At 37.6% G+C, this 25,347-nt stretch overlaps 18 non-coding genes across 18 annotated transcripts; all 18 read right to left on the bottom strand.

Annotated features, from left to right (window-relative positions):
• Positions 1-371: 371 nt before the first annotated feature.
• Positions 372-490, bottom strand: LOC134849062 (5S ribosomal RNA). Its single transcript, XR_010163105.1, has one exon. It is a non-coding gene; the product is annotated as a 5S ribosomal RNA (ribosomal RNA).
• Positions 491-1,651: 1,161 nt separating this feature from the next.
• Positions 1,652-1,770, bottom strand: LOC134849061 (5S ribosomal RNA). Its single transcript, XR_010163104.1, has one exon. It is a non-coding gene; the product is annotated as a 5S ribosomal RNA (ribosomal RNA).
• A 3,476-nt stretch (positions 1,771-5,246) lies between these two features.
• Positions 5,247-5,365, bottom strand: LOC134850188 (5S ribosomal RNA). The gene has a single exon (XR_010164159.1). It is a non-coding gene; the product is annotated as a 5S ribosomal RNA (ribosomal RNA).
• A 1,160-nt stretch (positions 5,366-6,525) lies between these two features.
• Positions 6,526-6,644, bottom strand: LOC134848979 (5S ribosomal RNA). Its single transcript, XR_010163026.1, has one exon. It is a non-coding gene; the product is annotated as a 5S ribosomal RNA (ribosomal RNA).
• A 1,150-nt stretch (positions 6,645-7,794) lies between these two features.
• On the bottom strand, positions 7,795-7,913 carry LOC134849802 (5S ribosomal RNA). The gene has a single exon (XR_010163790.1). It is a non-coding gene; the product is annotated as a 5S ribosomal RNA (ribosomal RNA).
• A 1,150-nt stretch (positions 7,914-9,063) lies between these two features.
• Positions 9,064-9,182, bottom strand: LOC134849801 (5S ribosomal RNA). The gene has a single exon (XR_010163789.1). It is a non-coding gene; the product is annotated as a 5S ribosomal RNA (ribosomal RNA).
• Positions 9,183-10,342: 1,160 nt separating this feature from the next.
• Positions 10,343-10,461, bottom strand: LOC134849800 (5S ribosomal RNA). The gene has a single exon (XR_010163788.1). It is a non-coding gene; the product is annotated as a 5S ribosomal RNA (ribosomal RNA).
• A 1,160-nt stretch (positions 10,462-11,621) lies between these two features.
• On the bottom strand, positions 11,622-11,740 carry LOC134849799 (5S ribosomal RNA). The gene has a single exon (XR_010163787.1). It is a non-coding gene; the product is annotated as a 5S ribosomal RNA (ribosomal RNA).
• A 1,159-nt stretch (positions 11,741-12,899) lies between these two features.
• LOC134849797 (5S ribosomal RNA) lies at positions 12,900-13,018 on the bottom strand. Its single transcript, XR_010163786.1, has one exon. It is a non-coding gene; the product is annotated as a 5S ribosomal RNA (ribosomal RNA).
• A 1,158-nt stretch (positions 13,019-14,176) lies between these two features.
• Positions 14,177-14,295, bottom strand: LOC134849795 (5S ribosomal RNA). Its single transcript, XR_010163784.1, has one exon. It is a non-coding gene; the product is annotated as a 5S ribosomal RNA (ribosomal RNA).
• Positions 14,296-15,459: 1,164 nt separating this feature from the next.
• Positions 15,460-15,578, bottom strand: LOC134849783 (5S ribosomal RNA). The gene has a single exon (XR_010163779.1). It is a non-coding gene; the product is annotated as a 5S ribosomal RNA (ribosomal RNA).
• Positions 15,579-16,677: 1,099 nt separating this feature from the next.
• LOC134849069 (5S ribosomal RNA) lies at positions 16,678-16,796 on the bottom strand. The gene has a single exon (XR_010163112.1). It is a non-coding gene; the product is annotated as a 5S ribosomal RNA (ribosomal RNA).
• Positions 16,797-17,958: 1,162 nt separating this feature from the next.
• LOC134850228 (5S ribosomal RNA) lies at positions 17,959-18,077 on the bottom strand. Its single transcript, XR_010164198.1, has one exon. It is a non-coding gene; the product is annotated as a 5S ribosomal RNA (ribosomal RNA).
• A 1,137-nt stretch (positions 18,078-19,214) lies between these two features.
• LOC134848921 (5S ribosomal RNA) lies at positions 19,215-19,333 on the bottom strand. Its single transcript, XR_010162972.1, has one exon. It is a non-coding gene; the product is annotated as a 5S ribosomal RNA (ribosomal RNA).
• A 1,159-nt stretch (positions 19,334-20,492) lies between these two features.
• LOC134849771 (5S ribosomal RNA) lies at positions 20,493-20,611 on the bottom strand. Its single transcript, XR_010163773.1, has one exon. It is a non-coding gene; the product is annotated as a 5S ribosomal RNA (ribosomal RNA).
• A 1,160-nt stretch (positions 20,612-21,771) lies between these two features.
• Positions 21,772-21,890, bottom strand: LOC134849085 (5S ribosomal RNA). Its single transcript, XR_010163127.1, has one exon. It is a non-coding gene; the product is annotated as a 5S ribosomal RNA (ribosomal RNA).
• A 1,160-nt stretch (positions 21,891-23,050) lies between these two features.
• On the bottom strand, positions 23,051-23,169 carry LOC134848944 (5S ribosomal RNA). The gene has a single exon (XR_010162993.1). It is a non-coding gene; the product is annotated as a 5S ribosomal RNA (ribosomal RNA).
• A 1,160-nt stretch (positions 23,170-24,329) lies between these two features.
• On the bottom strand, positions 24,330-24,448 carry LOC134849090 (5S ribosomal RNA). The gene has a single exon (XR_010163131.1). It is a non-coding gene; the product is annotated as a 5S ribosomal RNA (ribosomal RNA).
• Positions 24,449-25,347: the final 899 nt, after the last annotated feature.

Genomic DNA, 25,347 nt, shown 5'->3' with positions numbered 1-25,347 from the left:
TTTGATTATGATCTTGTGATCCAAATAATAAAATTTGGAAATTTTAAAATTTTTTGGCAAGTTATGGCCGTTCGCGCAATTCACCAGGCTCGATTGGGCTTATTTTTTTGACATCACCGAAATTCAAAAGGCTATAACTCAAAGACCCCAAAAGTTATCTCCATTATTTTTGACCTATCAGCAGCTGATTGTACACAAAATTGATACTGCAAAAGAAATTTTTCGGTTTTCTTTTGTTTTGGCCAAAATTTGACCCATTGAAAATTTTTGCACCACGCTCGATTAGGCTTAACTTTTTGACATCACCGAACTTTAAACAGCAATAACTCTTAGCGCATAAAAGTAAAAGAATTACTTTTGCTTTAAATAAAAGCCTACAACACCTGGTGTTCCCAGGCGGTCTCCCATCCAAGTACTAACTAGGCCCAATGTTGCTTAACTTCGGTGATCGGACGAGAACCGGTGCATTCAACATGGTATGGTCGTAGGCATTTGAGTTACTCCGCTTTCATTTATATCCTTACTAGCTTATGTCTATGTACATTACTTTTAAAACACTCGCCCTCGCGCGAGAGTAAAAATATGCTCTTATACCATGTAAAATTTTGCACGCTCACGTTATAATTTATGCATTTCAAACAAAATACTGAAAACTGACATTGTTTGGATTTTTTTTGGCCCAATGTTTTTTATGGCCAAATCAGCTGGTCAAAACCTATGGAGCGTGTACAAGGTGCCTTGAATGACCATCTATGGCATGATAGCCGCACATCCACTGTAAGTGGCATATGATTGAATACCAGCCAGGATACTGTCAGTTGCTTTTAGCCTAATTGTTGTGTTAAACTTATTAAATAGGTAAGTATTCAAATCTATTTGATAAGTTTTCTTTGAATGCACTCTGCGACAGCGGAGGGCAGCACAATTCTCTTGAAAAATGCAAGAAAAAAAATTGCACTAACGTAAAAGTTAGCTTTTAGGCCGATTTTCGTCCAAAATGGCCGAAATTCGGGTCCCCCCAATTTTTCAACTGATGATTACTCCACGTACACTTGAGCTACAAACGTCGTTTTGGGCTCGTTGGAATTGTCCTGAGCTCAACTTTATGAAACGAGATGAAAAAAAATGAACTTTGAACGAAAACAAAACAAAAATATTGAAAATTTCATTTTTTGCACCACGCTCGATTAGGCTTAACTTTTTGGTATCACCGAGATTTCAAAAGCTTATAACTTTGTGTTGGACCGACGAAATTGGTTCATTTTCTCAGTACCCCAAGATTTGATTATGATCTTGTGATCCAAATAATAAAATTTGGAAATTTTAAAATTTTTTGGCAAGTTATGGCCGTTCGCGCAATTCACCAGGCTCGATTGGGCTTATTTTTTTGACATCACCGAAATTCAAAAGGCTATAACTCAAAGACCCCAAAAGTTATCTCCATTATTTTTGACCTATCAGCAGCTGATTGTACACAAAATTGATACTGCAAAAGAAATTTTTCGGTTTTCTTTTGTTTTGGCCAAAATTTGACCCATTGAAAATTTTTGCACCACGCTCGATTAGGCTTAACTTTTTGACATCACCGAACTTTAAACAGCAATAACTCTTAGCGCATAAAAGTAAAAGAATTACTTTTGCTTTAAATAAAAGCCTACAACACCTGGTGTTCCCAGGCGGTCTCCCATCCAAGTACTAACTAGGCCCAATGTTGCTTAACTTCGGTGATCGGACGAGAACCGGTGCATTCAACATGGTATGGTCGTAGGCATTTGAGTTACTCCGCTTTCATTTATATCCTTACTAGCTTATGTCTATGTACATTACTTTTAAAACACTCGCCCTCGCGCGAGAGTAAAAATATGCTCTTATACCATGTAAAATTTTGCACGCTCACGTTATAATTTATGCATTTCAAACAAAATACTGAAAATTGACATTGTTTGGAATTTTTTTGGCCCAATGTGTTTTATGGCCAAATCAGCTGGTCAAAACCTATGGAGCGTGTACAAGGTGCCTCGAATGACCATCTATGGCATGATAGCCGCACATCCACTGTAAGTGGCATATGATTGAATACCAGCCAGGATACTGTCAGTTGCTTTTAGCCTAATTGTTGTGATAATTTGGCTCGTGATTATATCAAAATTACCTTTTCTTTTGTTACCGAGATTAAACTGAAGATAAATTTGCATTGTTTTCCACGCATTACTTACTTTTGGACATGGCTGATAGCCAGTCGCCTTCTTTTTCTGAAGTTCTCGCTGAGGGCACTGCAAGACCTCATATTAAAGTCACTTCATTCTTAAAAATGACCATCATTCCTCCCTTTACAAAAGAACATTTCAAGTCTAATGCTAGTTTCGAAGCTGCCTCAAAAAAAACCATTGTTGACATCTTGTCCTCCTTTAAACCCCATCATCGAGATCAAATTACCATCTCCAAAGCTTTCTCTACTGTCAAAGAAAAAAGATTACATTCTTTAATCGTTATCGCGCCAACTGAGGCGGAGGACGAGCTGACCATCTTGAAGACAGAAGGACTGCAGCTCTTTGACAAAACTATCTTCCCAACGGGTGACCACTTCTGGAGATATGATCCAACCGGGTTTCCAAAGACGGCCATGCTACGCATGAACCAGGTCCCCGGGCTTTGTGACGACGAGGCAGTCCTCGAAGCCCTGCAGCTCCCCCCAACAGTTCATGTGGAGGGAGAAGTTACGCGTCAACGCGAGAAGTGTGGACAGGGGAGCTTCTTCAACGGTAAAGCTTCGGCCGTTATCAGAATCCCCAATGAGAGCGCTGAAACTGACCTGAGGCAGTGGTCGTTCAACGCTGTCAAAACTCGGCCATTCAAATGGCTCGATCTACCCTTCAACGCGCATGTCCCGTCAATTCATTCCTGCAGTCTATGCAAGGAAGAGAAAAAGCCTTATATTGGTCATGATGATTCCTGGTGTCGGATCAGGAGACAACAACCACCAGAGGTCAACCAGACGACATCTGATTTGGCCACAAGCAATTCTGCTGATGGGACTCCGGCCTCTGAGGGCCGAATGGATGAGGAGGACTGGCATGTGATGAAGGCGCGCAGTAGCCTCAGAAGGAGTGGGTCGTTCAGCCGCCAGAAATCACAGAGACGACACAGCAGCCCAGACGCGGAGAAGCAGACTCCATCAAAACTGCAAAAAAGAGAACAACAGGTATCGAGTCTAAAAACTTCTCATACATAATTTTTTTCATAATGTTGTGCTTTAAATTTCTAAAGAGCAGCGGTTCCACTGAGAAGCTGAAACCTCTAGGCATCCTTGTTCCAATAAGAAAGCCAGAACGTGGGAAAACGTCACATAAACACTACATTTTAGGTCTAAAATTTAAAAAACTAGACGCTCTAACCTCTAAAAAAACAGTCTTTTTCGTTAATAGAGGTCTGAGCTTTAAACTCCAGACAGGCAGTTTGCATAGTTCAGTACTATTGTCTACATTTTTTACCCTTAATTGGAATTTTGACACATTTTTTGAAAGTCAAAATGCTTTGACCTTTAAAATTTTTGAATCATGCAACGTTTGCTGCAAGAGGTATGTCAATCTCCTCAGCAAAGCCTTTTCAGACCTTGGTGTTCTAGTCAATTGTTTGACTGGACACCGGAGAGATGAGAAAGATTACTTGGGGATGGGTAATGCAAGACATCACTTACTCGTACATTTAACCTTGACTTACATCGTAATAACGGCTAAGACGAAATTAGTAACTTTGCATGCGATTTGCATAGGAAAAACTTATAACTTAGTCAAGACGTGCCTGTTTTCAGAACGTCCTAGAGGATATAAGGACCACATCAGTATGAATTGCATCTATATTGACCTCAGCAAGCCAAATTTTGAAAGAAAAGTACGACATGACTACGTTATAGCATTTCCAGAATCAAAACTGTATGTATTAAGCTTAAAAGAAAACGCCATCTTGATCAATTTTAAACTGTATAATTCATTCCAAACATGCAAACAGTGTAAGTTAGAAACTTTGAATTATTTCTCAACCGAAAACTGGAATTTTCAGAGATTTTACCAAATCCGAAAAGTTTCGGCTTTGACAAAGTCAGAATCTGGCAGTATATACTGCTCTATTTGCATCAATCCCCACAGTAAGGACATTTCAGTCCTTACTGCCCTAGCTCGAAAGCATGATAGGCAACGGGGAGATACGTTGATTTTGGTGGTGGTGATATTAAAACCCCATCAGGTCTTTACTCATAGATTCCCGAATAACATTATGAAACCGGCTATCTTTAACTATTCAAATTCGCATGCAAAATTATTTCCAACAGACTTATAATCTAGTCATGACGTGCTTTTATACATTAAACTGTAGAGGTCTAGGTAACCACCTCAAACTTCTAGGCATCCTGGTTGACCTGAATAAGCCAAAACATGGGGGAAAATTACATCATGACTATGTTATAGCGTTACAAGAAACAAAATTGTATGTATTAAGCTCAAAGCATAAGGCCATTTTGACCAGCTATAATTTGAATTATCTAATCCAGCCATGCAGCCAAAATAACTCAGGAGGTTTACTTTTATTATTTCCCAATAAATGGAAAATTCAGAATTTTTACCAAAGCCATATGGCTTTGGCTCTGAAAGAGTCAGAACCTGGCAGCATTTACTGCTCTATATATATCAATCCCCTCAGCAAGGACTACTCAGTCCTTACTGGCCTAGCTAACAAATTAGCCGAGCAACGGAGAGATACATTGATTTTGGTTGGGGGTGATTTTAACTGCCGATCAAGTACATCGTAGTGACCGGCGGGTCCAAAGATATCAAATAATTTGCAACATTTTCGAATCAATTGGATGCTTTGACCTTTTCAAGGTCTGGAACAAAGTGTATCCCACCCATGATCTTGTGATCCAAATAATAAAATTTGGAAATTTTAAAATTTTTGGGCAAGTTATGGCCGTTCGCGCATTTCACCAGGCTCGATTGGGCTTATTTTTTTGACATCACCGAAATTCAAAAGGCTATAACTCAAAGACCCCAAAAGTTATCTCCAGCTGATTGTACACAAAGTTGATACTGCAAAAGAAATTTTTCGGTTTTCTTTTGTTTTGGCCAAAATTTGACCCATTGAAAAGTTTTGCACCACGCTCGATTAGGCTTAACTTTTTGACATCACCGAACTTTAAACAGCAATAACTCTTAGCGCATAAAAGTAAAAGAATTACTTTTGCTTTAAACAAAAGCCTACAACACCTGGTGTTCCCAGGCGGTCTCCCATCCAAGTACTAACCAGGCCCAATGTTGCTTAACTTCGGTGATCAGACGAGAACCGGTGCATTCAACATGGTATGGTCGTAGGCATTTGAGTTACTCCGCTTTCATTTATATCCTTACTAGCTTATGTCTATGTACATTACTTTTAAAACACTCGCCCTCGCGCGAAAGTAAAAATATGCTCTTATACCATGTAAAATTTTGCACGCTCACGTTATAATTTATGCATTTCAAACAAAAAACTGAAAATTGACATTGTTTGGAATTTTTTTGGCCCAATGTGTTTTATGGCCAAATCAGCTGGTCAAAACCTATGGAGCGTGTACAAGGTGCCTTGAATGACCATCTATGGCATGATAGCCGCACATCCACTGTAAGTGGCATATGATTGAATACCAGCCAGGATACTGTCAGTTGCTTTTAGCCTACTTGTTGTGATAAACTTATTAAATAGGTAAGTATTCAAATCTATTTGATAAGTTTTCTTTGAATGCACTCTGAGACAGCGGAGGGCAGCCCAATTCTCTTGAAAAATGCAAGAAAAAAAATTGCACTAACTTAAAAGTTAGCTTTTAGGCCGATTTTCGTCCAAAATGGCCGAAATTCGGGTCCCCCCAAATTTTCAACTGATGATTACTCCACGTACACTTGAGCTACAAACGTCGTGTTGGGCTCGTTGGAATTGTCCTGAGCTCAAATTTATGAAACGAGATGACAAAAATGAACTTTGAACGAAAAGAAAAAAAAAATTTTGAAAATTTCATTTTTTGCACCACGCTCGATTAGGCTTAACTTTTTGGTATCACCGAGATTTCAAAAGCTTATAACTTTGTGTTGGACCGACGAAATTGGTTTATTTTCTCAGTCTCCCAAGATTTGACTATGATCTTGTGATCCAAATAATAAAATTTGGAAATTTTAAAATTTTTGGGCAAGTTATGGCCGTTCGCGCAATTCACCAGGCTCGATTGGGCTTATTTTTTTGAAATCACCGAAATTCAAAAGGCTATAACTCAAAGACCCCAAAAGTTATCTCCATTATTTTTGACCTATCAGCAGCTGATTGTACACAAAATTGATACTGCAAAAAAAAAATTTCGGTTTTCTTTTGTTTTGGCCAAAATTTGACCCATTGAAAATTTTTGCACCACGCTCGATTAGGCTTAACTTTTTGACATCACCGAAATTTAAACAGCAATAACTCTTAGCGCATAAAAGTAAAATATTTACTTTTGCTTTAAATAAAAGCCTACAACACCTGGTGTTCCCAGGCGGTCTCCCATCCAAGTACTAACCAGGCCCAATGTTGCTTAACTTCGGTGATCGGACGAAAACCGGTGCATTCAACATGGTATGGTCGTAGGCATTTGAGTTACTCCGCTTTCATTTATATCCTTACTAGCTTATGTCTATGTACATTACTTTTAAAACACTCGCCCTCGCGCGAGAGTAAAAATATGCTCTTATGCCATGTAAAATTTTGCACGCTCACGTTATAATTTATGCATTTCAAACAAAATACTGAAAATTGACATTGTTTGGAATTTTTTTGGCCCAATGTGTTTTATGGCCAAAGCAGCTGATCAAAACCTATGGAGCGTGTACAAGGTGCCTTGAATGACCATCTATGGCATGATAGCCGCACATCCACTGTAAGTGGCATATGATTGAATACCAGCCAGGATACTGTCAGTTGCTTTTAGCCTAATTGTTGTGATAAACTTATTAAATAGGTAAGTATTCAAATCAATTTGATAAGTTTTCTTTGAATGCACTCTGCGACAGCAGAGGGCAGCCCAATTCTCTTGAAAAATACAAGAAAAAAAATTGCAATAACTTAAAAGTTAGCTTTTAGGCCGATTTTCTCCAAAATGGCAGAAATTCGGGTCCCCCCAAATTTTCAACTGATGATTACTCCACGTACACTTGAGCTACAAACGTCGTTTTGGGCTCGTTGGAATTGTCCTGAGCTCAAATTTATGAAACAAGATGAAAAAAATGAACTTTGAAAAAAAAATTTTTGAAAATTTCGTTTTTTGCACCACGCTCGATTAGGCTTAACTTTTTGGTATCACCGAGATTTCAAAAGCTTATAACTTTGTGTTGGACCGACGAAATTGGTTCATTTTCTCAGTCCCCCAAGATTGGACTATGATCTTGTGATCCAAATAATAAAATTTGGAAATTTTAAAATTTTTGGGCAAGTTATGGCCGTTCGCGCAATTCACCAGGCTCGATTGGGCTTATTTTTTTGACATCACCGAAATTCAAAAGGCTATAACTCAAAGACCCCAAAAGTTATCTCCATTATTTTTGACCTATCAGCAGCTGATTGTACACAAAATTGATACTGCAAAAAAAAAATTTCGGTTTTCTTTTGTTTTGGCCAAAATTTGACCCATTGAAAATTTTTGCACCACGCTTGATTAGGCTTAATTTTTTGACATCACCGAACTTTAAACAGCAATAACTCTTAGCGCAAAAAAGTAAAAGAATTACTTTTGCTTTAAATAAAAGCCTACAACACCTGGTGTTCCCAGGCGGTCTCCCATCCAAGTACTAACCAGGCCCAATGTTGCTTAACTTCGGTGATCGGACGAGAACCGGTGCATTCAACATGGTATGGTCGTAGGCATTTGAGTTACTCCGCTTTCATTTATATCCTTACTAGCTTATGTCTATGTACATTACTTTTAAAACACTCGCCCTCGCGCGAGAGTAAAAATATGCTCTTATACCATGTAAAATTTTGCACGCTCACGTTATAATTTATGCATTTCAAACAAAATACTGAAAATTGACATTGTTTGGAATTTTTTTGGCCCAATGTGTTTTATGGCCAAATCAGCTGGTCAAAACCAATGGAGCGTGTACAAGGTGCCTTGAATGACCATCTATGGCATGATAGCCGCACATCCACTGTAAGTGGCATATGATTGAATACCAGCCAGGATACTGTCAGTTGCTTTTAGCCTAATTGTTGTGATAAACTTATTAAATAGGTAAGTATTCAAATCTATTTGATAAGTTTTCTTTGAATGCACTCTGCGACAGCGGAGGGCAGCCCAATTCTCTTGAAAAATGCAAGAAAAAAAATTGCACTTAGCTTTTAGGCCGATTTTCGTCCAAAATGGCCGAAATTCGGGTCCCCCTAAATTTTCAACTGATGATTACTCCACGTACACTTGAGCTACAAACGTCGTTTTGGGCTCGTTGGAATTGTCCTGAGCTCAAATTTCTGAAACAAGATGAAAAAAAATGAACTTTGAACGAAAAAAAAACAAAAATTTTGAAAATTTCATTTTTTGCACCACGCTCGATCAGGCTTAACTTTTTGGTATCACCGAGATTTCAAAAGCTTATAACTTTGTGTTGGACCGACAAAATTGGTTCATTTTCTCAGTCCCCCAAGATTTGACTATGATCTTGTGATCCAAATAATAAAATTTGGAAATTTTAAAATTTTTGGGCAAGTTATGGCCGTTCGCGCAATTCACCAGGCTCGATTGGGCTTATTTTTTTGACATCACCGAAATTCAAAAGGCTATAACTCAAAGACCCCAAAAGTTATCTCCATTATTTTTGACCTATCAGCAGCTGATTGTACACAAAATTGATACTGCAAAAGAAATTTTTCGGTTTTCTTTTGTTTTGGCCAAAATTTGACCCATTGAAAATTTTTGCACCACGCTCGATTAGGCTTAACTTTTTGACATCACCGAACTTTAAACAGCAATAACTCTTAGCGCATAAAAGTAAAAGAATTACTTTTGCTTTAAATAAAAGCCTACAACACCTGGTGTTCCCAGGCGGTCTCCCATCCAAGTACTAACCAGGCCCAATGTTGCTTAACTTCGGTGATCGGACGAGAACCGGTGCATTCAACATGGTATGGTCGTAGGCATTTGAGTTACTCCGCTTTCATTTATATCCTTACTAGCTTATGTCTATGTACATTACTTTTAAAACACTCGCCCTCGCGCGAGAGTAAAAATATGCTCTTACACCATGTAAAATTTTGCACGCTCACGTTATAATTTATGCATTTCAAACAAAATAATGAAAATTGACATTGTTTGGAATTTTTTTGGCCAAAATGTGTTTTATGGCCAAATCAGCTGGTCAAAACCTATGGAGCGTGTACAAGGTGCCTTGAATGACCATCTATGGCATGATAGCCGCACATCCACTGTAAGTGGCATATGATTGAATACCAGCCAGGATACTGTCAGTTGCTTTTAGCCTAATTGTTGTGATAAACTTATTAAATAGGTAAGTATTAAAATCTATTTGATAAGTTTTCTTTGAATGCACTCTGCGACAGCGGAGGGCAGCCCAATTCTGTTGAAAAATAAAAGAAAAAAAATTGCACTAACTTAAAAAGTAGCTTTTAGGCCGATTTTCTCCAAAATGGCCGAAATTCGGGTCCCCCCAAATTTTCAACTGATGATTACTCCACGTACACTTGAGCTACAAACGTCGTTTTGGGCTCGTTGGAATTTTCCTGAGCTCAAATTTATGAAACGAGATGAAAAAAATGAACTTTGAACGAAAAAAAAACAAAAATTTTGAAAAATTCATTTTTTGCACCACGCTCGATTAGGCTTAACTTTTTGGTATCACCGAGATTTCAAAAGCTTATAACTTTGTGTTGGACCGACGAAATTGGTTCATTTTCTCAGTCCCCCAAGATTGGACTATGATCTTGTGATCCAAATAATAAAATTTGGAAATTTTAAAATTTTTGGCCAAGTTATGGCCGTTCGCGCAATTCACCAGGCTCGATTGGGCTTATTTTTTTGACATCACCGAAATTCAAAAGGCTATAACTCAAACACCCCAAAAGTTATCTCCATTATTTTTGACCTATCAGCAGCTGATTTTACACAAAATTGATACTGCAAAAAAAAATTTTCGGTTTTCTTTTGTTTTGCCCAAAATTTGACCCATTGAAAATTTTTGCACCACGCTCGATTAGGCTTAATTTTTTGACATCACCGAACTTTAAACAGCAATAACTCTTAGCGCAAAAAAGTAAAAGTATTACTTTTGCTTTAAATAAAAGCCTACAACACCTGGTGTTCCCAGGCGGTCTCCCATCCAAGTACTAACCAGGCCCAATGTTGCTTAACTTCGGTGATCGGACGAGAACCGGTGCATTCAACATGGTATGGTCGTAGGCATTTGAGTTACTCCGCTTTCATTTGTATCCTTACTAGCTTATGTCTATGTACATTACTTTTAAAACACTCGCCCTCGCGCGAGAGTAAAAATATGCTCTTACACCATGTAAAATTTTGCACGCTCACGTTATAATTTATGCATTTCAAACAAAATAATGAAAATTGACATTGTTTGGAATTTTTTTGGCCAAAATGTGTTTTATGGCCAAATCAGCTGGTCAAAACCTATGGAGCGTGTACAAGGTGCCTTGAATGACCATCTATGGCATGATAGCCGCACATCCACTGTAAGTGGCATATGATTGAATACCAGCCAGGATACTGTCAGTTGCTTTTAGCCTAATTGTTGTGATAAACTTATTAAATAGGTAAGTATTAAAATCTATTTGATAAGTTTTCTTTGAATGCACTCTGCGACAGCGGAGGGCAGCCCAATTCTGTTGAAAAATAAAAGAAAAAAAATTGCACTAACTTAAAAAGTAGCTTTTAGGCCGATTTTCTCCAAAATGGCCGAAATTCGGGTCCCCCCAAATTTTCAACTGATGATTACTCCACGTACACTTGAGCTACAAACGTCGTTTTGGGCTCGTTGGAATTTTCCTGAGCTCAAATTTATGAAACGAGATGAAAAAAATGAACTTTGAACGAAAAAAAAACAAAAATTTTGAAAAATTCATTTTTTGCACCACGCTCGATTAGGCTTAACTTTTTGGTATCACCGAGATTTCAAAAGCTTATAACTTTGTGTTGGACCGACGAAATTGGTTCATTTTCTCAGTCCCCCAAGATTGGACTATGATCTTGTGATCCAAATAATAAAATTTGGAAATTTTAAAATTTTTGGCCAAGTTATGGCCGTTCGCGCAATTCACCAGGCTCGATTGGGCTTATTTTTTTGACATCACCGAAATTCAAAAGGCTATAACTCAAACACCCCAAAAGTTATCTCCATTATTTTTGACCTATCAGCAGCTGATTTTACACAAAATTGATACTGCAAAAAAAAATTTTCGGTTTTCTTTTGTTTTGCCCAAAATTTGACCCATTGAAAATTTTTGCACCACGCTCGATTAGGCTTAATTTTTTGACATCACCGAACTTTAAACAGCAATAACTCTTAGCGCAAAAAAGTAAAAGAATTACTTTTGCTTTAAATAAAAGCCTACAACACCTGGTGTTCCCAGGCGGTCTCCCATCCAAGTACTAACCAGGCCCAATGTTGCTTAACTTCGGTGATCGGACGAGAACCGGTGCATTCAACATGGTATGGTCGTAGGCATTTGAGTTACTCCGCTTTCATTTGTATCCTTACTAGCTTATGTCTATGTACATTACTTTTAAAACACTCGCCCTCGCGCGAGAGTAAAAATATGCTCTTATACCATGTAAAATTTTGCACGCTCACGTTATAATTTATGCATTTCAAACAAAATACTGAAAATTGACATTGTTTGGAATTTTTTTGGCCAAAATGTGTTTTATGGCCAAATCAGCTGGTCAAAACCTATGGAGCGTGTACAAGGTGCCTTGAATGACCATCTATGGCATGATAGCCGCACATCCACTGTAAGTGGCATATGATTGAATACCAGCCAGGATACTGTCAGTTGCTTTTAGCCTAATTGTTGTGATAAACTTATTAAATAGGTAAGTATTCAAATCTATTTGATAAGTTTTCTTTGAATGCACTCTGCGACAGCGGAGGGCAGCCCAATTCTCTTGAAAAATACAAGAAAAAAAATTGCACTAACTTAAAAGTTAGCTTTTAGGCCGATTTTCTCCAAAATAGCCGAAATTCGGGTCCCCCCAAATTTTCAACTGATGATTACTCCACGTACACTTGAGCTACAAACGTCGTTTTGGGCTCGTTGGAATTTTCCTGAGCTCAAATTTATGAAACGAGGTGAAAAAAATGAACTTTGAACGAAAAAAAAACAAAAATTTTGAAAATTTCATTTTTTGCACCACGCTCGATTAGGCTTAACTTTTTGGTATCACCGAGATTTCAAAAGCTTATAACTTTGTGTTGGACCGACGAAATTGGTTCATTTTCTCAGTCCCCCAAGATTGGACTATGATCTTGTGATCCAAATAATAAAATTTGGAAATTTTAATTTTTTGGGCAAGTTATGGCCGTTCGCGCAATTCACCAGGCTCGATTGGGCTTATTTTTTTGACATCACCGAAATTCAAAAGGCTATAACTCAAACACCCCAAAAGTTATCTCCATTATTTTTGACCTATCAGCAGCTGATTGTTCACAAAATGGATACTGCAAAAAAAAAATTTCGGTTTTCTTTTGTTTTGGCCAAAATTTGACCCATTGAAAATTTTTGCACCACGCTCGATTAGGCTTAATTTTTTGACATCACCGAACTTTAAACAGCAATAACTCTTAGCGCAAAAAAGTAAAAGAATTACTTTTGCTTTAAATAAAAGCCTACAACACCTGGTGTTCCCAGGCGGTCTCCCATCCAAGTACTAACCAGGCCCAATGTTGCTTAACTTCGGTGATCGGACGAGAACCGGTGCATTCAACATGGTATGGTCGTAGGCATTTGAGTTACTCCGCTTTCATTTATATCCTTACTAGCTTATGTCTATGTACATTACTTTTAAAACACTCGCCCTCGCGCGAGAGTAAAAATATGCTCTTATACCATGTAAAATTTTGCACGCTCACGTTATAATTTATGCATTTCAAACAAAATACTGAAAATTGACATTGTTTGGAATTTTTTTGGCCAAAATGTGTTTTATCGCCAAATCAGCTGGTCAAAACCTATGGAGCGTGTACAAGGTGCCTTGAATGACCATCTATGGCATGATAGCCGCACATCCACTGTAAGTGGCATATGATTGAATACCAGCCAGGATACTGTCAGTTGCTTTTAGCCTAATTGTTGTGATAAACTTATTAAATAGGTAAGTATTCAAATCTATTTGATAAGTTTTCTTTGAATGCACTCTGCGACAGCGGAGGACAGCCCAATTCTCTTGAAAAATACAAGAAAAAAAATTGCACTAACTTAAAAGTTAGCTTTTAGGCCGATTTTCTCCAAAATGGCCGAAATTCGGGTCCCCCCAAATTTTCAACTGATGATTACTCCACGTACACTTGAGCTACAAACGTCGTTTTGGGCTCGTTGGAATTTTCCTGAGCTCAAATTTATGAAAGGAGATGAAAAAAATGAACTTTGAACGAAAAAAAAACAAAAATTTTGAAAATTTCATTTTTTGCACCACGCTCGATTAGGCTTAACTTTTTGGTATCACCGAGATTTCAAAAGCTTATAACTTTGTGTTGGACCGACGAAACTGGTTCATTTTCTCAGTCCCCCAAGATTGGACTATGATCTTGTGATCCAAATAATGAAATTTGGAAATTTTAATTTTTTGGGCAAGTTATGGCCGTTCGCGCAATTCACCAGGCTCGATTGGGCTTATTTTTTTGACATCACCGAAATTCAAAAGGCTATAACTCAAACACCCCAAAAGTTATCTCCATTATTTTTGACCTATCAGCAGCTGATTGTACACAAAATTGATACTGCAAAAAAAAAATTTCGGTTTTCTTTTGTTTTGGCCAAAATTTGACCCATTGAAAATTTTTGCACCACGCTCGATTAGGCTTAATTTTTTGACATCACCGAATTTAAACAGCAATAACTCTTAGCGCAAAAAAGTAAAAGAATTACTTTTGCTTTAAATAAAAGCCTACAACACCTGGTGTTCCCAGGCGGTCTCCCATCCAAGTACTAACCAGGCCCAATGTTGCTTAACTTCGGTGATCGGACGAGAACCGGTGCATTCAACATGGTATGGTCGTAGGCATTTGAGTTACTCCGCTTTCATTTATATCCTTACTAGCTTATGTCTATGTACATTACTTTTAAAACACTCGCCCTCGCGCGAGAGTAAAAATATGCTCTTATACCATGTAAAATTTTGCACGCTCACGTTATAATTTATGCATTTCAAACAAAATACTGAAAATTGACATTGTTTGGAATTTTTTTGGCCAAAATGTGTTTTATGGCCAAATCAGCTGGTCAAAACCTATGGAGCGTGTACAAGGTGCCTTGAATGACCATCTATGGCATGATAGCCGCACATCCACTGTAAGTGGCATATGATTGAATACCAGCCAGGATACTGTCAGTTGCTTTTAGCCTAATTGTTGTGATAAACTTATTAAATAGGTAAGTATTCAAATCTATTTGATAAGTTTTCTTTGAATGCACTCTGCGACAGCGGAGGGCAGCCCAATTCTCTTGAAAAATACAAGAAAAAAAATTGCACTAACGTAAAAGTTAGCTTTTAGGCCGATTTTCGTCCAAAATGGCCGAAATTCGGGTCCCCCCAAATTTTCAACTGATGATTACTCCACGTACACTTGAGCTACAAACGTCGTTTTGGGCTCGTTGGAATTGTCCTGAGCTAAAATTTATGAAACGAGATGAAAAAAATGAACTTTGTACGAAAAAAAAACAAAAATTTTGAAAATTTCATTTTTTGCACCACGCTCGATTAGGCTTAACTTTTTGGTATCACCGAGATTTCAAAAGCTTATAACTTTGTGTTGGACCGACGAAATTGGTTCATTTTCTCAGTCTCCCAAGATTTGACTATGATCTTGTGATCCAAATAATAAAATTTGGAAATTTTAAAATTTTTGGGCAAGTTATGGCCGTTCGCGCAATTCACCAGGCTCGATTGGGCTTATTTTTTTGAAATCACCGAAATTCAAAAGGCTATAACTCAAAGACCCCAAAAGTTATCTCCATTATTTTTGACCTATCAGCAGCTGATTGTACACAAAATTGATACTGCAAAAATAATTTTTCGGTTTTTTTTTTTTGTTTTGGCCAAAATTTGACCCATTGAATATTTTTGCACCACGCTCGATTAGGCTTAACTTTTTGACATCACCGAACTTTAAACAGCAATAACTCTTAGCGCAGAAAAGTAAAAGAATTACTTTTGCTTTAAATAAAAGCCTACAACACCTGGTGTTCCCAGGCGGTCTCCCATCCAAGTACTAACCAGGCCCAATGTTGCTTAACTTCGGTGATCGGACGAGAACCGGTGCATTCAACATGGTATGGTCGTAGGCGTTTGAGTTACTCCGCTTTCATTTATATCCTTACTAGCTTATGTCTGTGTACATTACTTTTAAAACTCTCGCCCTCGCGCGAAAGTAAAAAATATGCTCTTATACCATGTAAAATTTTGCACGCTCACGTTATAATTTATGCATTTCAAACAAAATACTGAAAATTGACATTGTTTGGAATTTTTTTGGCCCAATGTGTTTTATGGCCAAATCAGCTGGTCAAAACCTATGGAGCGTGTACAAGGTGCCTTGAATGACCATCTATGGCATGATAGCCGCACATCCACTGTAAGTGGCATATGATTGAATACCAGCCAGGATACTGTCAGTTGCTTTTAGCCTAATTGTAAGTATTCAAATCTATTTGATAAGTTTTCTTTGAATGCACTCTGCGACAGCGTAGGGCAGCCCAATTCTCTTGAAAAATGCAAGAAAAAAAATTGCACTAACTTAAAAGTTAGCTTTTAGGCCGATTTTCTCCAAAATGGCCGAAATTCGGGTCCCCCCAAATTTTCAACTGATGATTACTCCACGTACACTTGAGCTACAAACGTCGTTTTGGGCTCGTTGGAATTGTCCTGAGCTCAAATTTATGAAACGAGATGAAAAAAATGAACTTTGAACGAAAAAAAAACAAAAATTTTGAAAATTTCATTTTTTGCACCACGCTCGATTAGGCTTAACTTTTTGGTATCACCGAGATTTCAAAAGCTTATAACTTTGTGTTGGACCGACGTGATCTTGTGATCCAAATAATTAAATTTGGAAATTTTAAAATTTTTGGGCAAGTTATGGCCGTTAGCGCAATTCACCAGGCTCGATTGGGCTTATTTTTTTGACATCACCGAAATTCAAAAGGCTATAACTCAAAGACCCCAAAAGTTATCTCCATTATTTTTGACCTATCAGCAGCTGATTGTACACAAAATTGATACTGCAAAAGAAATTTATCGGTTTTCTTTTGTTTTGGCCAAAATTTGACCCATTGACAATTTTTGCACCACGCTCGATTAGGCTTAACTTTTTGACATCACCGAACTTTAAACAGCAATAACTCTTAGCGCATAAAAGTAAAAGAATTACTTTTGCTCTAAATAAAAGCCTACAACACCTGGTGTTCCCAGGCGGTCTCCCATCCAAGTACTAACCAGGCCCAATGTTGCTTAACTTCGGTGATCGGACAAGAACCGGTGCATTCAACATGGTATGGTCGTAGGCATTTGAGTTACTCCGCTTTCATTTATATCCTTACTAGCTTATGTCTATGCACATTACTTTTAAAAAACCTCGCCCTCGCGCGAGAGTAAAAATATGCTCTTACATCATGTAAAATTTTGCACGCTCACGTTATAATTTATGCATTTCAAACAAAATACTGAAAATTGACATTGTTTGGAATTTTTTTGGCCCAAATGTGTTTTATGGCCAAATCAGCTGGTCAAAACCTATGGAGCGTGTACAGGGTGCCTTGAATGACCATCTATGGCATGATAGCCGCACATCCACTGTAAGTGGCATATGATTGAATACCAGTCAGGATACTGTCAGTTGCTTTTAGCCTAATTGTTGTGATAAACTTATTAAATAGGTAAGTATTCAAATCTATTTGATAAGTTTTCTTTGAATGCACTCTGCGACAGCGGAGGGCAGCCCAATTCTCTTGAAAAATACAAGAAAAAAAATTGCACTAACGTAAAAGTTAGCTTTTAGGCCGATTTTCTCCAAAATGGCCGAAATTCGGGTCCCCCCAAATTTTCAACTGATGATTACTCCACGTACACTTGAGCTACAAACGTCGTTTTGGGCTCGTTGTAATTTTCCTGAGCTCAAAATTATGAAACGAGATGAAAAAAATGAACTTTGAACGAAAAAAAAACAAAAATTTTGAAAATTTCATTTTTTGCACCACGCTCGATTAGGCTTAACTTTTTGGTATCATCGAGATTTCCAAAGCTTATAACTTTGTGTTGGACCGACGAAATTGGTTCATTTTCTCAGTCCCCCAAGATTTGACTATGATCTTGTGATCCAAATAATAAAATTTGGAAATTTTAAAATTTTTGGGCAAGTTATGGCCGTTCGCGCAATTCACCAGGCTCGATTGGGCTTATTTTTTTGAAATCACCGAAATTCAAAAGGCTATAACTCAAAGACCCCAAAAGTTATCTCCATTATTTTTGACCTATCAGCAGCTGATTGTACACAAAATTGATACTGCAAAAATAATTTTTCGGTTTTTTTTTTGTTTTGGCCAAAATTTGACCCATTGAATATTTTTGCACCACGCTCGATTAGGCTTAACTTTTTGACATCACCGAACTTTAAACAGCAATAACTCTTAGCGCAGAAAAGTAAAAGAATTACTTTTGCTTTAAATAAAAACCTACAACACCTGGTGTTCCCAGGCGGTCTCCCATCCAAGTACTAACCAGGCCCAATGTTGCTTAACTTCGGTGATCGGACGAGAACCGGTGCATTCAACATGGTATGGTCGTAGGCATTTGAGTTACTCCGCTTTCATTTATATCCTTACTAGCTTATGTCTGTGTACATTACTTTTAAAACTCTCGCCCTCGCGCGAAAGTAAAAAATATGCTCTTATACCATGTAAAATTTTGCACGCTCACGTTATAATTTATGCATTTCAAACAAAATACTGAAAATTGACATTGTTTGGAATTTTTTTGGCCCAATGTGTTTTATGGCCAAATCAGCTGGTCAAAACCTATGGAGCGTGTACAAGGTGCCTTGAATGACCATCTATGGCATGATAGCCGCACATCCACTGTAAGTGGCATATGATTGAATACCAGCCAGGATACTGTCAGTTGCTTTTAGCCTAATTGTAAGTATTCAAATCTATTTGATAAGTTTTCTTTGAATGCACTCTGCGACAGCGTAGGGCAGCCCAATTCTCTTGAAAAATGCAAGAAAAAAAATTGCACTAACTTAAAAGTTAGCTTTTCGGCCGATTTTCTCCAAAATGGCCGAAATTCGGGTCCCCCCAAATTTTCAACTGATGATTACTCCACGTACACTTGAGCTACAAACGTCGTTTTGGGCTCGTTGGAATTTTCCTGAGCTCAAATTTATGAAACAAGATGAAAAAAATGAACTTTGAACGAAAAAAAAAACAAAAATTTTGAAAATTTCATTTTTTGCACCACGCTCGATTAGGCTTAACTTTTTGGTATCACCGAGATTTCAAAAGCTTATAACTTTGTGTTGGACCGACGAAATTGGTTCATTTTCTCAGTCTCCCAAGATTTGACTATGATCTTGTGATCCAAATAATAAAATTTGGAAATTTTAAAATTTTTGGGCAAGTTATGGCCGTTCGCGCAATTCACCAGGCTCGATTGGGCTTATTTTTTTGAAATCACCGAAATTCAAAAGGCTATAACTCAAAGACCCCAAAAGTTATCTCCATTATTTTTGACCTATCAGCAGCTGATTGTACACAAAATTGATACTGCAAAAAAAAATTTCGGTTTTCTTTTGTTTTGGCCAAAATTTGACCCGTTGAAAATTTTTGCACCACGCTCGATTAGGCTTAACTTTTTGACATCACCGAACTTTAAACAGCAATAACTCTTAGCGCATAAAAGTAAAAGAATTACTTTTGCTTTAAATAAAAGCCTACAACACCTGGTGTTCCCAGGCGGTCTCCCATCCAAGTACTAACCAGGCCCAATGTTGCTTAACTTCGGTGATCGGACGAGAACCGGTACATTCAACATGGTATGGTCGTAGGCATTTGAGTTACTCCGCTTTCATTTATATCCTTACTAGCTTATGTCTATGTGCATTACTTTTAAAACACTCGCCCTCGCGTGAGAGTAAAAATATGCTCTTATACCATGTAAAATTTTGCACGCTCACGTTATAATTTATGCATTTCAAACAAAATACTGAAAATTGACATTGTTTGGAATTTTTTTGGCCCAATGTGTTTTATGGCCAAATCAGCTGGTCAAAACCTATGGAGCGTGTACAAGGTGCCTTGAATGACCATCTATGGCATGATAGCCGCACATCCACTGTAAGTGGCATATGATTGAATACCAGTCAGGATACTGTCAGTTGCTTTTAGCCTAATTGTTGTGATAAACTTATTAAATAGGTAAGTATTCAAATCTTTTTGATAAGTTTTCTTTGAATCCACTCTGCGACAGCGGAGGGCAGCCCAATTCTCTTGAAAAATGCAAGAAAAAAATTGCACTAACTTGAAAGTTAGCTTTTAGGCCGATTTTCGTCCAAAATGGCCGAAATTCGGGTCCCCCCAAATTTTCAACTAATGATTACTCCACGTACACTTGAGCTACAAACGTCGTTTTGGGCTCGTTGGAATTATCCTGAGCTCAAATTTATGAAACAAGATGAAAAAAATGAACTTTGAACGAAAAAAAAAACAAAAATTTTGAAAATTTCATTTTTTGCACCACGCTCGATTAGGCTTAACTTTTTGGTATCACCGAGATTTCAAAAGCTCATAACTTTGTGTTGGACCGACGAAATTGGTTCATTTTCTCAGTCCCCCAAGATTTGACTATGGTCTTGTGATCCAAATAATAAAATTTGGAAATTTTAAAATTTTTGGGCAAGTTATGGCCGTTCGCGCAATTCACCAGGCTCGATTGGGCTTAATTTTTTGACATCACCGAAATTCAAAAGGCTATAACTCAAAGACCCCAAAAGTTATCTCCATTATTTTTGACCTATCAGCAGCTGATTGTACACAAAATTGATTCTGCAAAAAAAAACTTCGGTTTTTTTTTGTTTTGGCCAAAATTTGACCCATTGAAAATTTTTGCACCACGCTCGATTAGGCTTAACTTTTTGACATCACCGAACTTTAAACAGCAATAACTCTTAGCGCATAAAAGTAAAAGAATTACTTTTGCTTTAAATAAAAGCCTACAACACCTGGTGTTCCCAGGCGGTCTCCCATCCAAGTACTAACCAGGCCCAATGTTGCTTAACTTCGGTGATCGGACGAGAACCGGTGCATTCAACATGGTATGGTCGTAGGCATTTGAGTTACTCCGCTTTCATTTATATCCTTACTAGCTTATGTCTATGTACATTACTTTTAAAACACTCGCCCTCGCGCGAGATGAAAAAATTTGCTCTTATACCATGTAAAATTTTGCACGCTCACGTTATAATTTATGCATTTCAAACAAAATACTGAAAATTGACCTTGTTTGGAATTTTTTTGGCCCAATGTGTTTTATGGCCAAATCAGCTGGTCAAAACCTATGGAGCGTGTACAAGGTGCCTTGAATGACCATCTATGGCATGATAGCCGCACATCCACTGTAAGTGGCATATGATTGAATACCAGCCAGGATACTGTCAGTTGCTTTTAGCCTAATTGTTGTGATAAACTTATTAAATAGGTAAGTATTCAAATCTTTTTGATAAGTTTTCTTTGAATGCACTCTGCGACAGCGGAGGGCAGCCCAATTCTCTTGAAAAGTGCAAGAAAAAAAATTTCACTAACTTAAAAGTTAGCTTTTAGGTCGATTTTCGTCCAAAATGGCCGAAATTCGGGTCCCCCCAAATTTTCAACTGATGATTACTCCACGTACACTTGAGCTACAAACGTCGTTTTGGGCTCGTTGGAATTGTCCTGAGCTCAAATTTATGAAACAAGATGAAAAAAATGAACTTTGAAAGAAAAAAAAACAAAAATTTTGAAAGTTTCATTTTTTGCACCACGCTCGATTAGGCTTAACTTTTTGGTATCACCGAGATTTCAAAAGCTCATAACTTTGTGTTGGACCGACGAAATTGGTTCATTTTCTCAGTCCCCCAAGATTTGACTATGATCTTGTGATCCAAATAATAAAATTTGGAAATTTTAAAATTTTTGGGCAAGTTATGGCCGTTCGCGCAATTCACCAGGCTCGATTGGGCTTATTTTTTTGACATCACCGAAATTCAAAAGGCTATAACTCAAAGACCCCAAAAGTTATCTCCATTATTTTTGACCTATCAGCAGTTGATTGTACACAAAATTGATTCTGCAAAAAAAAATTTCGGTTTTCTTTTGTTTTGGCCAAAATTTGACCCATTGAAAATTTTTGCACCACGCTCGATTAGGCTTAACTTTTTGACATCACCGAATTTTAAACAGCAATAACTCTTAGCGCATAAAAGTAAAAGAATTACTTTTGCTTTAAATAAAAGCCTACAAAACCTGGTGTTCCCAGGCGGTCTCCCATCCAAGTACTAACCAGGCCCAATGTTGCTTAACTTCGGTGATCGGACGAGAACCGGTGCATTCAACATGGTATGGTCGTAGGCATTTGAGTTACTCCGCTTTCATTTATATCCTTACTAGCTTATGTCTATGTACATTACTTTTAAAACACTCGCCCTCGCGCGAGAGTAAAAATATGCTCTTATACCATGTAAAATTTTGCACGCTCACGTTATAATTTATGCATTTCAAACAAAATACTGAAAATTGACCTTGTTTGGAATTTTTTTGGCCCAATGTGTTTTATGGCCAAATCAGCTGGTCAAAACCTATGGAGCGTGTACAAGGTGCCTTGAATGACCATCTATGGCATGATAGCCTCACATCCACTGTAAGTGGCATATGATTGAATACCAGCCAGGATACTGTCAGTTGCTTTTAGCCTAATTGTTGTGATAAACTTATTAAATAGGTAAGTATTCAAATCTATTTGATAAGTTTTCTTTGAATGCACTCTGCGACAGCGGAGGGCAGCCCAATTCTCTTGAAAAATGCAAGAAAAAAAATTGCACTAACTGAAAAGTTAGCTTTTAGGCCGATTTTCGTCCAAAATGGCCGAAATTCGGGTCCCCCCAAATTTTCAACTGATGATTACTCCACGTACACTTGAGCTACAAACGTCGTTTTGGGCTCGTTGGAATTGTCCTGAGCTCAAATTTATGAAACGAGATGAAAAAAATGAACTTTGAACGAAAAAAAAAACAAAAATTTTGAAAATTTCATTTTTTGCACCACGTTCGATTAGGCTTAACTTTTTGGTATCACCGAGATTTCAAAAGCTTATAACTTTGTGTTGGACCGACGAAATTGGTTCATTTTCTCAGTCCCCCAAGATTTGACTATGATCTTGTGATCCAAATAATAAAATTTGGAAATTTTACAATTTTTTGGCAAGTTATGGCCGTTCGCGCAATTCACCAGGCTCGATTGGGCTTATTTTTTTGACATCACCGAAATTCAAAAGACTATAACTCAAAGACCCCAAAAGTTATCTCCATTATTTTTGACCTATCAGCAGTTGATTGTACACAAAATTGATTCTGCAAAAAAAAATTTCGGTTTTCTTTTGTTTTGGCCAAAATTTGACCCATTGAAAATTTTTGCACCACGCTCGATTAGGCTTAACTTTTTGACATCACCGAACTTTAAACAGCAATAACTCTTAGCGCATAAAAGTAAAAGAATTACTTTTGCTTTAAATAAAAGCCTACAACACCTGGTGTTCCTAGGCGGTCTCCCATCCAAGTACTAACCAGGCCCAATGTTGCTTAACTTCGGTGATCGGACGAGAACCGGTGCATTCAACATGGTATGGTCGTAGGCATTTGAGTTACTCCGCTTTCATTTATATCCTTACTAGCTTATGTCTATGTACATTACTTTTAAAACACTCGCCCTCGCGCGAGAGTAAAAATATGCTCTTATACCATGTAAAATTTTGCACGCTCACGTTATAATTTATGCATTTCAAACAAAATACTGAAAATTGACCTTGTTTGGAATTTTTTTGGCCCAATGTGTTTTATGGCCAAATCAGCTGGTCAAAACCTATGGAGCGTGTACAAGGTGCCTTGAATGACCATCTATGGCATGATAGCCTCACATCCACTGTAAGTGGCATATGATTGAATACCAGCCAGGATACTGTCAGTTGCTTTTAGCCTAATTGTTGTGATAAACTTATTAAATAGGTAAGTATTCAAATCTATTTGATAAGTTTTCTTTGAATGCACTCTGCGACAGCGGAGGGCAGCCCAATTCTCTTGAAAAATGCAAGAAAAAAAATTGCACTAACTGAAAAGTTAGCTTTTAGGCCGATTTTCGTCCAAAATGGCCGAAATTCGGGTCCTCCCAAATTTTCAACTGATGATTACTCCACGTACACTTGAGCTACAAACGTCGTTTTGGGCTCGTTGGAATTTTCCTGAGCTCAAATTTATGAAACGAGATGAAAAAAATGAACTTTGAACGAAAAAAAAACAAAAATTTTGAAAATTTCATTTTTTGCACCACGTTCGATTAGGCTTAACTTTTTGGTATCACCGAGATTTCAAAAGCTTATAACTTTGTGTTGGACCGACGAAATTGGTTCATTTTCTCAGTCCCCCAAGATTTGACTATGATCTTGTGATCCAAACAATAAAATTTGGAAATTTTACAATTTTTTGGCAAGTTATGGCCGTTCGCGCAATTCACCAGGCTCGATTGGGCTTATTTTTTTGACATCACCGAAATTCAAAAGACTATAACTCAAAGACCCCAAAAGTTATCTCCATTATTTTTGACCTATCAGCAGCTGATTGTACACAAAATTGATACTGCAAAAAAAAAATTTCGGTTTTCTTTTGTTTTGGCCAAAATTTGACCCATTGAAAATTTTTGCACCACGCTCGATTAGGCTAAACTTTTTGACATCACCGAACTTTAAACAGCAATAACTCTTAGCGCATAAAAGTAAAAGAATTACTTTTGCTTTAAATAAAAGCCTACAACACCTGGTGTTCCCAGGCGGTCTCCCATCCAAGTACTAACCAGGCCCAATGTTGCTTAACTTAGGTGATCGGACGAGAACCGGTGCATTCAACATGGTATGGTCGTAGGCATTTGAGTTACTCCGCTTTCATTTATATCCTTACTAGCTTATGTCTATGTACATTACTTTTAAAACACTCGCCCTCGCGCGAGAGTAAAAATATGCTCTTATACCATGTAAAATTTTGCACGCTCACGTTATAATTTATGCATTTCAAACAAAATACTGAAAATTGACATTGTTTGGAATTTTTTGGCCCAATGTGTTTTATGGCCAAATCAGCTGGTCAAAACCAATGGAGCGTGTACAAGGTGCCTTGAATGACCATCTATGGCATGATAGCCGCACATCCACTGTAAGTGGCATATGATTGAATACCAGCCAGGATACTGTCAGTTGCTTTTAGCCTAATTGTTGTGATAAACTTATTAAATAGGTAAGTATTCAAATCGATTTGATAAGTTTTCTTTGAATGCACTCTGCGACAGCGGAGGGCAGCCCAATTCTCTTGAAAAATGCAAGAAAAAAAATTGCACTAACTTAAAAGTTAGCTTTTAGGCCGATTTTCGTCCAAAATGGCCGAAATTCGGGTCCCCCCAAATTTTCAACTGATGATTACTCCACGTACACTTGAGCTACAAACGCCGTTTTGGGCTCGTTGGAATTGTCCTGAGCTCAAATTTATGAAACAAGATGAAAAAAATGAACTTTGAACGAAAAAAAAACAAAAATTTTGAAAATTTCATTTTTTGCACCACGCTCGATTAGGCTTAACTTTTTGGTATCACCGAGATTTCAAAAGCTTATAACTTTGTGTTGGACCGACGAAATTGGTTCATTTTCTCAGTCCCCCACAATTTGACTATGATCTTGTGATCCAAATAATAAAATTTGGAAATTTTAAAATTTTTGGGCAAGTTATGGCCGTTCGCGCAATTCACCAGGCTCGATTGGGCTTATTTTTTTGA

This window comes from Symsagittifera roscoffensis, chromosome 6 (assembly GCF_963678635.1).
Source record: "Symsagittifera roscoffensis chromosome 6, txSymRosc1.1, whole genome shotgun sequence".
NCBI classification, from domain to species: Eukaryota; Metazoa; Xenacoelomorpha; order Acoela; family Convolutidae; genus Symsagittifera; species Symsagittifera roscoffensis.
Note: the sequence above shows the minus strand (reverse complement) of the source record. Positions and strands in the feature narration are given on the sequence as shown.